This window comes from Pteropus medius, unplaced genomic scaffold, assembly GCF_902729225.1.
Source record: "Pteropus medius unplaced genomic scaffold, Ma_sr-lr_union100, whole genome shotgun sequence".
Taxonomy (NCBI): Eukaryota; Metazoa; Chordata; class Mammalia; order Chiroptera; family Pteropodidae; genus Pteropus; species Pteropus medius.
In genome coordinates, this window is record NW_024343735.1 from 305,961 (window position 1) to 318,479 (window position 12,519).

At 35.5% G+C, this 12,519-nt stretch overlaps 1 protein-coding gene and 1 pseudogene across 7 annotated transcripts in view; one reads left to right on the forward strand and one right to left on the reverse strand.

Moving 5' to 3' along the window:
* The window catches only part of LOC120607012 (putative MAGE domain-containing protein MAGEA13P), a 106,226-nt gene that overhangs the window by 18,943 nt on the left and 74,764 nt on the right, over positions 1–12,519 (forward strand). For 4 of the 7 annotated variants that reach the window (XR_005654033.1, XM_039868625.1, XM_039868628.1 and 1 more), the window contains one exon: positions 10,730–10,870. The exons of 1 other annotated variant lie outside the window; for it this stretch is intronic. The gene's annotated coding sequence lies outside the window, so the exon portion shown is untranslated. Of the gene's footprint in view, positions 1–10,729; positions 10,871–11,560; positions 11,834–12,519 lie in introns of all 7 variants that reach the window. 2 more of the 7 variants (XM_039868627.1, XM_039868626.1) reach the window with 2 other exon arrangements.
* Positions 9,697–9,816, reverse strand: LOC120607015 (uncharacterized; annotated as a pseudogene).

A 12,519-nucleotide genomic window follows, 5' to 3' on the forward strand; every position in this document is an offset into this window, starting at 1 on the left:
AGCATCCACAAACTCTAAAGAACTTTTTATGCTTAATACTGCAGTCACAAGCTTGCAGATCCAGGGGAAATCACAGCTTTATAGTTTGGCTGACAATGATTGGGTTACCTTAGAATTCCTTTGCTTTTTTGTCTTGCCCCTGGATTTCTGCTCCTCGGGTGATCTCTTCCTTGCTCAAAGCCTTTGGAGGGCCACTGCAATGACCTTGATGAAGAACCAGCTCTCCTGTCATATCTTCAGGCTTTTGCCTTTCATACTCAGTTTTTGCTGGGCTACCCCTGATATCTTGTTGAAAGCCCATAGGAAAGGTTGACAGGTAGATGCAGACTTGTTCTGCCACAAGGACTCTTAAGAATTCTGTCATGTTAACTCCAAGCCATATATAGCTATTAAATGTTTAGTAAAAGTTTTGTTCTTTTCTCCTATGCCCATCTAATAGATTTTTTTCTCTTCCTTCCCACTCTGCCTGGGATGGAAATGGCATCCATTCTCTTGTCACCTAGAAAGGCTTGAAATCTATGTATTTAGTTCATTGAAAAATTCTCAGCTCTCTGATTGGTTTTTAAAATTTATGACTTTGTATATTATCTAGGTTTTCCTCATTGATAGAGTGAGAAGGACAATCTCTTTTCACTTTCTATACCCTAACTGGAACACATTACAGCTCTGGATATCTTATTCTCTACAATAAAATAAAAAAAGAAAAAAAGAAATGATTGTTAAACATTGGAAAGGAAGACATAAAGTTATCATTATTATAGGTAATAGTCTCATCTACATAGAAAATCAATGAGAATAACAAATGATTAGAGCTAGTAGGAGAGATCAATAAAATGGCATTCAAGATAGCAGCAGGAAAAACAAAAAAATAAAAAGCTTTCTATATGCTAACAACATTGTGTCTTCCACAAAAACCTTATATAACCATCTTTCGCCCTGTTAGAGCTAGGTGTTTCTTTCTCTCTGCACTTAGAAAATTTCTTATACATTTCAATGACAAAATAATGTATTTTATTATGATTGCCTTATATGTATTTCTGTTCCAAAAAAGACTTTGAAAACTTGAGGACAAGAATAGTCCTATTGATACATGCATCATGAGCATTTAGCACAAATCTTAGTAAGAAGAGGAAACTTAATAAGTATTGAACAACTGAGTGAGTGAAATACATTGAACTAAAAGATTCCTAAGGTCTCTTCCAAGTATGAAGGTAATGCTTTTATAAATCATCTTTTTAGGGGTCTAAAATAACTAATGAAATATTCACTCCCCAAATAATACCGCACATACTTAAGCCTTTTGGTGTGCTGTGGTCTTTGTAATTACAGTACTTAAAGGTAATATATGGTAAATCATTAGGTTAAGTCAATGTTTCAGAGGAAGATAGAACAAATGAGTAATGCGATCAAGCTTTGTACATTGAGTGACCCTAAGAACTGACACTTCATTCGGTTGTTTGCTATTTCTTTAATGAATCACAGCAGTTTTCTTAATTAGCAAGGGCCCATCTGTTTCCAGAACAAATGGCAGTTAGTACAACAAGAGCTGAAACAATAAGACAGCTTAATTTTGGAGTGCAAATTGCAATAACAAGTGACATAATTACTGGTTTCGGTTTTCCAGATATGGTTTGGTAGGTCTTCTAGAATAGAGGTCAGTCTGGTCATCTTGTCCTCTTTTAATTCATAATATACTGATTGTTGCTATTTATTTATAGAAGAGGCAATACTATCTGTTAAAGGACAGAATTAGCTATTTAGGAAACAGCAAGCTGCTTCTTTGGGTTTATAATTTGACATATACAATAAGGCTATTATTTCTGAGGCAAATATATCATTTGTAAATTGTTTTCAATATTAGGGAGAAAGAGCTATTTCAATATTTGTAGGAGAAAACTATTTTTTATTTCTGTAAAATTTTTATTACGTTTGCTACATATTGAATATTCTATAGTTCTTACAGGTTTATAGCTCCTTTAGGTAGTTACCAAATTCAAGGATGACTCTCTTCTTTGGTTAGAACTAATTCTGATCCCTTCAAAATAAGCAATGAGACAAAACTCAGTGTCTACCACCCCTCTCCACAACTTGTAGGAAGCATAGAACTAGATAGACAATGGAAAAATAGAAAAATCACAAGGAGAGAGCCAAAACTATCTGAATAATATCTACATGCTGTTTAAAGTATAAGATAAAGGGGCAGAAGAAAAAATATTTAACTGGTTTATATTTCTTGGTTCCTGTAATATCTATCTCATTGCTTATTTTGAAGGGACTCATGACATGACACATCCTCGGGCAGAAATAATTGGCAATAGTAACAGCCAATCATAATTTGATTGCCTGGTTTGTCTCTTTTCTACTAAACTACTAAAATAACAAACAAACAATTGAACAAAGACATGTTTTTTTTACAGAAACTCCAAGAGCACTTCATGTGACATGATTGGGTTATTAATTCAACTTAAATTTTCTCAAAATCTATGAGCCATGCATTGTATCAAACCATGGCAACATAGTAGTGAAAGAAATAGAAAATATTCCTGCCCTTGGGTAGCTTACATTCTAGTGAGGAGAGACAGGCAATAAACAAAATAAATAAGCAATGCTTTAATGAGATTTCACATAATACTAAGTGTTCTGAGTTAACATTAAGTAGGGTAAGGGAAGAGAGAATGGCAGCAGCAGGGCTGTCCTGAGCAGGTGCTAATTAATGGATTAATGTATCTATCTGAAGACAAGAGGGTCTTAGGCAGACTAACAAGAAAAACCAAAGATGATGTTAAGTCAGGCTTAATATGTGTTTGAGAAATAACAATGTAGCACATGCAGTTAGAGTCCAGTGAATGAAGTGGAAAGTACTGGAGTATGAGATTGAAAAGGTAGGCTGGATCATGCAGTCAAAAGGTCAAGTAAGATGACAACTAAAAAATGACAACTGGATTTGGCAGCTCAGAATTCATTGGAGACTTTGACAAATGTGTTTTCCATGCTGTGTTACAGAGTAGTATTGGGGACAAGAGTCTGATTGTTCAGTGTCCAAGAGAGAATTAGAGGTGAAGAAGTGAAAACAAGTATAAACATATCTTCCAATAAGGTTTATTATAAAAGGAACAGAAACATGGTGTTAATTCATCATTTTTGTAAAAGGAACTGTAAAATGTGATAGATACATACTATGTATACTGTGTAGAAGTGAGAAGCAATGAACTAGGTAAACACAGCAACATAGATATATGTTAACATTGTATAGTTCAGCGGAAGAATTAAAGAAGATAATGGAATCTATACACAATGTCATTTACACGAATTAAAATACTGAAAAGAATGTTACATGTTTCAGAAGCATACATACAGGTTCAAGGACCTATAGCAATTATAGTATTGAGTTAATGAATAAGAGCTGGTGCTGTTGCTGAGGTTAATGATAGTGATTACTGCTGCAGTGGTAGTAATTCTAGTAGTAGTAGTAGTAGTAGTAGTAGTAGTAGTAGTAGTAATAGTCGTCGTCGTCATAGTAGTAGTGGTAGTAGTAAATTTACAAAAATGAAATAAATATATTCACAATTTAATACAGTTTTCAGAGAGAACAAAGATGTTCAAGAATTACCACAAATAAATAAATGAGAAAAGTCTAGATTGTCAGGATCAGGTCAGTAATGGCAGAGAGGACATAAAGAAAGATGATATTGGAGAAATCGTGAAAGTGAAGTAATCTAAAGAGGATAATTGCGAGATGAAGCTTGGGGCGGGTTTACAAAGAGATAATCATCAACTCCTCAAGGCTCCAACTTATGGTGTCTTTAGTCTTTAGTGGGCTCATAAACACATTTATTCCAATTGCTCACAAATATGTTGAATGACAGGCTCAAATATGGGTAGCCAAAATGGCCTGAGCTTTGGCTTCATACAAGTTGGCCAAAGAAGTGTATCAGTTTGACTTATTCATCTCAGCTTGACAACTGACTATTTGATCCAAGTCATTGAATCAAAAGGGTTTGGGTGTAATGAATTCAATTCTGAAGTAGACTAACTTTGGAGGATGAAAAGTACTAAAGTGGCCAAGAGAGAAAATGAAATAAGGTATGTTAGCCAAGTTATTTCATGACGAAGTGATGAGGATATTAGACACTGGAGGATACTATGAGATGACAATTATGGGACTCCTAAAGCAGAAACTGGCAAAAATAGCACAGAAAGTGATACACACTTTGCACCCTTAAGAGCCAGGAAAGAGCCGACTGCTAATTTTAAAAGAAAAGGCCTTACAAGATAAAGAAAGGAAGAAAGACAGCTATTTTGAAAAATCAGTTTTGACCAGATGGATTATGTCTTACCCTTGGCATTGAGATTGTCATCAACTAACCCCGATCCTGCTAGGTCTTTTCAACACCAAGTTATATTAAACCAAACTTTCCTCATACTGTACCGACATATAGCTGACTTTTTGAAAGGAAATGCAAATCAGTCCTTGTTTAAAAAAAAAGTTAACTAATTTTTTAGACCCCATTATTTGCACTCTTTGAAATATCTGAGTATAAGGTATTTGCCAGTTAGCCCACACAGATATGCATCTGTTCCAATATACTTCATAGGCTCTGCTTCCTCTCCATATCCTTTAAATATGTCTGTGACTATGTTTCTGCTTCCATTTTTATAACTTCATACTTGGTTCCTGGGTGATAAGATCAGCATCCGTATCTAAAACCACCATGTATATACTGATGCTTCTGTAAGAACGAGCTCAATCCCAGAATTCTCTCCTGAGTTACAGACTCATATTTCCCTTACTTAATAACCATCTCTTCTTCACTTTCCCACAAGTACCACAAACTGCAAATTTAAAACTAAACTTACATAATCTGTAGAGTGAGAATGGAGGCAGAGGGTAACAGTGGTTTCCCAGCACAAACTGTAGTATTTGGGGGAAGAGGAGGTGCTGACAGAAGACAAAGTTGTACAACACCGAGTGGAGGGTTTATGCTTCACTATTAAATATATGCCATTATTTCAATTTTATAGATGAAAAAAGAGATTCATAAAGGATTAATATACCCAAGGTCTTACAGTTATTAAATAGCAATGGAATTATCATTAGGACACTGTAGAAAATAAGAAAATTAAAGCAAAGTAGATGTATTATTTAGAGGAAATGCAATTTTAGACAACAAATTCCTGAAAAAAGGAGTTCAAAAAATGACAGCCCCCATTCGTTTGTATAAGTTATAGGGCTTGTACAAAAATATCACTCATGTTTCAATCATCCTGCTTTCAAATTATATAGAATAGCTAAGACATAGGCAGGTATCATAACGACGGCATTATTATCAACCCAGAGACACATAATACAAGTTCCTTTAATATAAGTAAAAGTTATAGTGAATTAAATGATCTAAGATGGCTACATAGAGAAAGAGACATAGCATTTTCCCAGCTGGAGGTGCAGCTCTCCCGGCTCCACACGAGGCAACACAATCGTCAATGATGTTGTGTAATTAGGATTAGGATTTGATCAAGTCTTTCAAGAAGATAAAGCTGAGCATTCTCCCCCTCATCTTTTTGTTGTTTGGGGGAGGTCTCATTCCCCTCTGGCAACCTCTAATTGCTCTGAGAAGCATGAAGAAATCCTGACTCCATTCCAGCCTGCTAGCTTGATGCAGCCATGTATAAATCAATTGCATTAGGGCATTAATGCATCTTGCCCTTGAACATTCATATCCATTCACTCACCTTATAAGGGAGCTAGTACAAGACACTGTGGCACAGATTAAATCAGAGGCCACTCTCAGTCGTCTACCTCATTAGAACTAGGCTTCAGATCTGCCTGAACTTTCAGCCTCATATTGGTAAAGAAAAGAGAACAGAAAAATAAGAATATAAAACGTGAAATCTGAATTAATTAGATTTCTGTAGAACTAATATGTGGCAATTTTATTCTCTATGAAAAAAATAAATGATGTTTAAAGTAGAATTTTAAGTATGTTTAATTTAATTCAACACTTATCAAATGCCTGCTACTTTCAAGAAAGTTTACACCATGGAAGATTACTTATGAGAAGGACTGTTTTGTTGTCACCAATATCTGACAGGCTAAAATAGGGATAAGGGTATTTTGGCAACTGATTAAAAAAATCCATACACCGGTGCAGCTGGAGCATTAATAGCAAAAAAAAATGGGTTAGTGGGAAATGGAGCTATAGAATGCTTTGTGCTAGAGGACTTCAGTAAAATTAAATTGAACTTTTGCACTGCCTACCCACCCATTATAAGAACATTAAATGAGATATATAAGGGGTTATTTTCACTTTTAAAATTTAATGATTGAAAATAATAGGTAATTCTATGACGACTTCTTGAAAGTTAGCATAGTAAAGAGCACATTTTATAAAGGAGAAAGTCAGGATGTTTATTGAACGTTTTAAACCACATATGACACTCCATATCTAAGGGTAAAAGCTACAGGATTGTTCTATTTTGCTGAAGTTTAAAAATCACTTGTAGTTTCCGTAATATCAATCTATACAAGACTCTGTCAGGTCGAAAGGGAGAGGCAATTACTTGTTTTATACTCATAAGCTACAGCTCAGCCAGCTGTCACTCTATCAACATACTGATGTGAAAAGAGACATTGGGAAGACAGCTGCAAAGATATAGAACACACACAAGACACTGTAGGCTACTAGGATGGGACAGGGAACTATGGAAAGAAATTACTGAATTATATTGGCTTCAGAGGCAATTCATTCAACTAGATAATATACTCAAATAATGAAAGAAAAAAAAGGATAAGTAAAAATTTAACTTCAGATTGTTTGAGGTTGTTATTAGCACAGGTGAATTCTCTTTGTTTTGGTAACTCTGAGAGGTTCTTCTTCAAATAAACAAGTCATATTACACCATAAACATCAGAACCCTGTCCTTGACATTTAGTCTATTGCCAGATTCAGGGGTAAGCATGTGTTTACCATCCACATGCTGGGAGAACCCTTTGGCATTTGTGACCTCTGATACAATCTCTATGTGCTGAGGGTGAAGGTGGGTTTGGTCAGGTCTTTAGTTTTCTTAACTGACACTGAGTTCATTGTTTTCTGGTCCAAATGACAGTAATTTTAATCACAGTCATAGCATTGAAAATCCCAGTTGGTTTATGTTTCTAGCTGTGCCAGGGGCAGGACCTGCACATAATATGACTAAATCGACAAAATATAAGGAAGGCAGGAAATAGATCAGATGTGAATTACCAAGCATCGTTTGGTTATGGATAGAAAAATGCTGGTATTTTCTCCATTGGTTTTAACATCTATCTTTAAATTTCACTTTTTAAGAATCTTTATGATACATATTTTTACTTAGATCGTATCTGCTAAATAATCTATAGTGGAAACCTAGGTTTGAAGCAAATAAGATAGATATATTTATATAAATAAAAGAGAACAATGACTTCTATTTCCAGCAAAATGGCATACTAGATATCCAGAAAATCCTCCAGCTAAACACAAATCCAAACGAAAAGCCACCAAGAAATACTGGATAAAATGAAATAACATTATTTTAAATGAATATCTGAACTCACAATAAAATTAGGGAAATGCCCAGGGAATAAAATGAAGCAAGAGAGCAGAAATCCACAGCAATAAGTTGTTTTAGGAATTTTCTTAATAAGGAAGTGGCTTGTATTTGAAAGGTCATAAGATTACAAGAGACCTTGAACTCATACAAAGTGAGAATTTATATTTGAAACAGTTTTTAAAATTTCTTTGTTAACCTACAAGTTTGTTGGTAGAATATATTTTATTGTCCAAATATGGGTGGGCATATTTTTTCTTATTAACTTCTAATGTAATTGAAGTGATATTTGAGATCATGGTTTGTATGACAGCCAGTCTTTGAAATTTGTTGAGGTTTTCTTGTGGTATGGCCTAGTTCAACATTTTACATTCCATGTGTACTTGAGAAAATGTGGATTTTCTAATTGTTGGAAAACTATCATCTATTATCTATTATCTATCTGTCTGTCTAATTATATATATGTGTGTGTATGTGTGTGTATGTATATATATTTTATATATATATATATATATATATATATATAATCTGTCATCTTCAATTGACCTAACTACACATATACATACATGGTTTTAGTCATGGGATACCACCCTCTGCATCGTCGGTTTTCCTAAAGCCTGAACACACCTATATTAATAGTCTATTTATTAACTTATTTTCAAATCACTCATTTTTAGCATGCCATCAATGTCTTGCAGGGTGCTGAAAGAATTAAAAAAAAACAAACTGTTAAACAGTAAGTGCCGCAATCCACAGATGTTTACCCAAAAAACTAGAATGACAGAAAACTCTGTTAAGGAAGTCTTTTCTGACTTCAGCCAGTGTTAATGAGACTGCCAAAATTTCTATAATCATGAACTTTGCAGAGCTGAAGTAGTCAAATTCTCCATTGTGGCCAATTTCTAAAATTAAAATAAGTGGGCTGACCAGCTAAATATGTGCTATATTGGTCTAAATGGGGTTATCTTGGAGGAGCCAGAGGAATTGGAGAACCCAGAAACTCAGGGCCTCTCCAATGCACCTCCTGCACTACCTCTACTAAATGAAAATAAGTGATACTGGGTATGCTGAAATGCAGCATGGAAGCCAACTTTACATTCTAAGGAAGAGTAGAGATGTCTCCCAAGCCAACACCCTAGCCTAATGGTTTTCTTATCCAAGAGAAAAAGCTTTGTGTCCAGGAGAAAAAAAAGAAACCCCAAGGGGTTAGCATATCTCTGATTTTCCATTTGCTCACTCAGGGATTCAAATGGCATGACCCAATGGGGCTTTAGGCATTAGTTGCTATCAGATAGAATTCTCCAGAATGAATTGTCAGGCAGTCAATTTAAATTTTACTTGATCTATAATTCCAGAAAGAAAGCAAATCTGGTAGTTACTTGTGGTTGTTCAGCTTCTCAATCAATTCTAAATCCCCAAGGCCAGCACCAAGAAGTAATGGCCATCTCAGCAGAAATAACCACCCTGCCCCAGCCATGGAGAAACCGTTACAAATTTGTCAGTGGAATTGAGGGACACTTTAAAGGAAAATCATCTGAATAGGCAGAAGCAGAAGTGGCCAGAATGGCCATATAAGGCATCATTGTTCTTCCAGGAGATGCTCATCAGAGTCACTCATCCAATCACTGAACTTTCCCTCCCTGTCTGGCATAATACAGTCACTCTTTAGAACAGGAAATTATGAATGTTGTGTCTTTCCATGCTCTTAAAAAAAAACTTTCCATAAGTATTTACTGATGATTATGACAAAAGCACTTGTACATGAATTTACTACTGAATATATGCATAGGATTATGGTTTTATTTTAAAGCACTTTCAGAATTTTCTTCACATTATGAAAATTTCAGACATAAAAAAAAAAAACTATGAAAAGTATAATATAATGAACACCGGTGTTCTCATGACCAAGGTAAAGAACGAAGCATTACAACAACAACAAAAAAAGTCAAACTCATAATATAACAGGTAGTAGAATGGTGGTTACCAGAGTCTCTGGTCCAGCGAAAGAAGAGACATTGATCAAATGGTACAAACTTTCAGGTATAAGGTGAATAAGTTGTGGAAACCCAATTTACAGCATGGTAACTGTAGTTAGTCATAATGTATTTTTTTATTATTTATTATTATTTATGACTACAGCACCTAGTCCTCCTAGGTGGTCTCCCATCTAAGTACTAATCAGGCCCGACCCTGCTTAGCTTCTGAGATCAGACGAGATCGGGCACGTTCAGGGTGGCATAGACCATGGACCGTGGCTCCACTGGGGCGTGAACCTAGGACCTTCTGTGTGTAAAGCTAACCACTACACTATGGAACCACGTCCATAATGTAATTTTTTTTACTTGAAATTTGCTGAGAGCAGATCTCGTGTTCTTAACATACACTCACAAAAGTAGTAATAATAGGTTAATTAGATTGTATTAATGATTTCAAAATGTATAACATATATCAAAATAGCAAATTGTATACCCCAAATAGATGTAACTTTTATTTGTCAAAAATAAATTAGAATAAAGAATAAACCTCCTTGAAATTACACTCCTTGCCTCTTTCACCCTGCTGCTTTCTCAGTGCTGTCCATTGTCCTGAATTTGATATTTATCACTCACATACATGTCTTAATTAGTTTACTAATATGTAAGGTTCCTAAAAAATACATATACATATACACTTACATAACACGTAAGATGTAACCTCATGCAATTTGATTTTCACTATACAACATGTTTTTAAGATGTATACATGTTGATACTGCTCTAATTCATTTACTTCCACTGATAAAAATGTTCTATTATATGAATATAACTCCTATATTATTATAATTGTTTGCTTTCTCATTAGACTATAAGACTCACGAGAGTATGGTGTGTCTCATTTATATTCCTCACTAAATCCCATATTCCTAGTACAGGTCCCAGTAAATACTAGGCACTCCATAAACATTTGTTAACGGAAAGATTGCTTTTGTAAATGTTGACTCTGCTCCTTTAGCTCATCTTCCCTAGAGGCGTAGCTATGAGTAGCTATGTGACTGAGTTCTAGCCAATGGAATGTGAGCCAAAATGAGTTGTGCCACTTTAAGGCTTGCATTGTAAGAACAGAAAACAAAACGAACCAAGAACACCCACTTTATCCATTCCTCTCTGTTCTTTTGCTCTTCTAGGTGGATAGAATGGAGATGACAACTAGGGAAACCCTGAAAGCCAGAAACTCAATATGGCAGAACCTCCATTAGCCAGAGATTCCAAAAGACTCTGTGGAGGAAGGCAGCCCCCTGAGCTCTTCACCTGTCCTCTACTTTTATGTGAGTAAGAGATACACTTGGGTTGTGTTTGAGCCATTATACATGCAGATCATGTTAGCCATCAGCCTATTCTAAGTAAAAATTTCTGTATAATTCACCTCTGAGCTATGATTGAGCTGCATCTTAGAGTTTCTTATATATAACATTTTCATTATTGCTGTTTTCTAAGATTGTAACATTTTAGTTGTGATATTCTCTCTGAATCAAGTTGTTTAGTAGAAGACTTAAAAGTTTCACTGCATTTAAATTTTCCAGAGGGGGTAAATATATGCTTTTTTAGTTTTGTAATCAATAAGTATTATCATTCAGATGTAACGATCAGAAAATGTTGTCTGCCCTGCTTCTAACGATTTGGAATATATTAATTTTTCTTTATGGTCAGTGTCATGAATGTTTTATGTGTATTAAAATAGGATGTAGGGTTTCAGTTTTTAGGTTATAATGTTCAACATACATCAGTTAGCTCTGCTTTACGTTATGTAATTCAGTCTTTTATCCTTCTTATGGAAGATAGTTTTTTCCAAAGATGACCACAACAATAACTCCCATTCCCCATGCTTTTCTGCAATGAGACTTGCCCCTCTCCCATCAAAAGTAGGAGCCTGCTTATTCACCCCCTTAAATCTTGACAAATCCCTTCACTGTTTCGACCAACAAAATAATGCAGAAGTGGCACTGTGCCATTTCCAGGCATGTCACATACCGTGGCTGGCAGCTTCTACCTTCTGCTTCTTGGAAGCCAGACAGCAGTAGGGAGTGTGACTAACCTGAGAATGATGCGCTGTGATGAAACCCTAGACCACATGGAGAGACTGACAGCTCCCAGCTTTTCCAACGACCCCAATCCAGGAACCAGACATTCGAGTGAAGAAGCCTACAGTTGATCCCACTCATGGCATTTGATGGCACCCTGGTGAGAACCACTCACCTGAGCTCAGTCAACACTAAGAACTGTCAGAAATAGTAAGTTATTTTTTCACCTCTAAGTAATGAGGTATTTTGTCATGCAGCAAAAGATACGTATTTTTGTTTGTTTACACGATATTTCAAGGACAAAAGAAGTAAATTAAAGGATATCTCTATGATCTTTCTATTTATTGCATGCCCTGCTTTAAATAGTCACTCCATAGAAGTGCCAAGGACCTTTTCACTCCAAATTTGGTACAAATGTCAAGACTGATGATACTACACATGTACGAAAAGCATTTGAAATGATTTATCATTCATATAATAAGGCTTTCTAGAGAGAGCTGGTGGCTCCCAAGAAGATCTGCAAATAGGGCAGGAAAAGGAGACTAGCTTGAGGTTTTTATCATGGATAGGGGGTGAGTTCAAGTGGGAGTTCTCCCTTGTGTGGGCCAGGGCTTGCATGGTTGGAATTTCCCACTAGCAGCAAAAGAGAAAAAGACTTGTCACTTTGCAAAAGGCAAAGGAAGAGTAGTGGGACTTGAACACCATCAGCGGTTAAACAACAACAATGGAGTCAGACTCTTTATTATACCTGTGGTATTACACTATACATTTTAATGCTATGTTATCTGGAATATAAAGTTTATAACCTAAAATGTACATTGTTAATAGTTCATTTCCTCATTATGAAGTACCTTTCATTGTGTTGTTAACTTTTTTTCTAATATCAATATCATAAC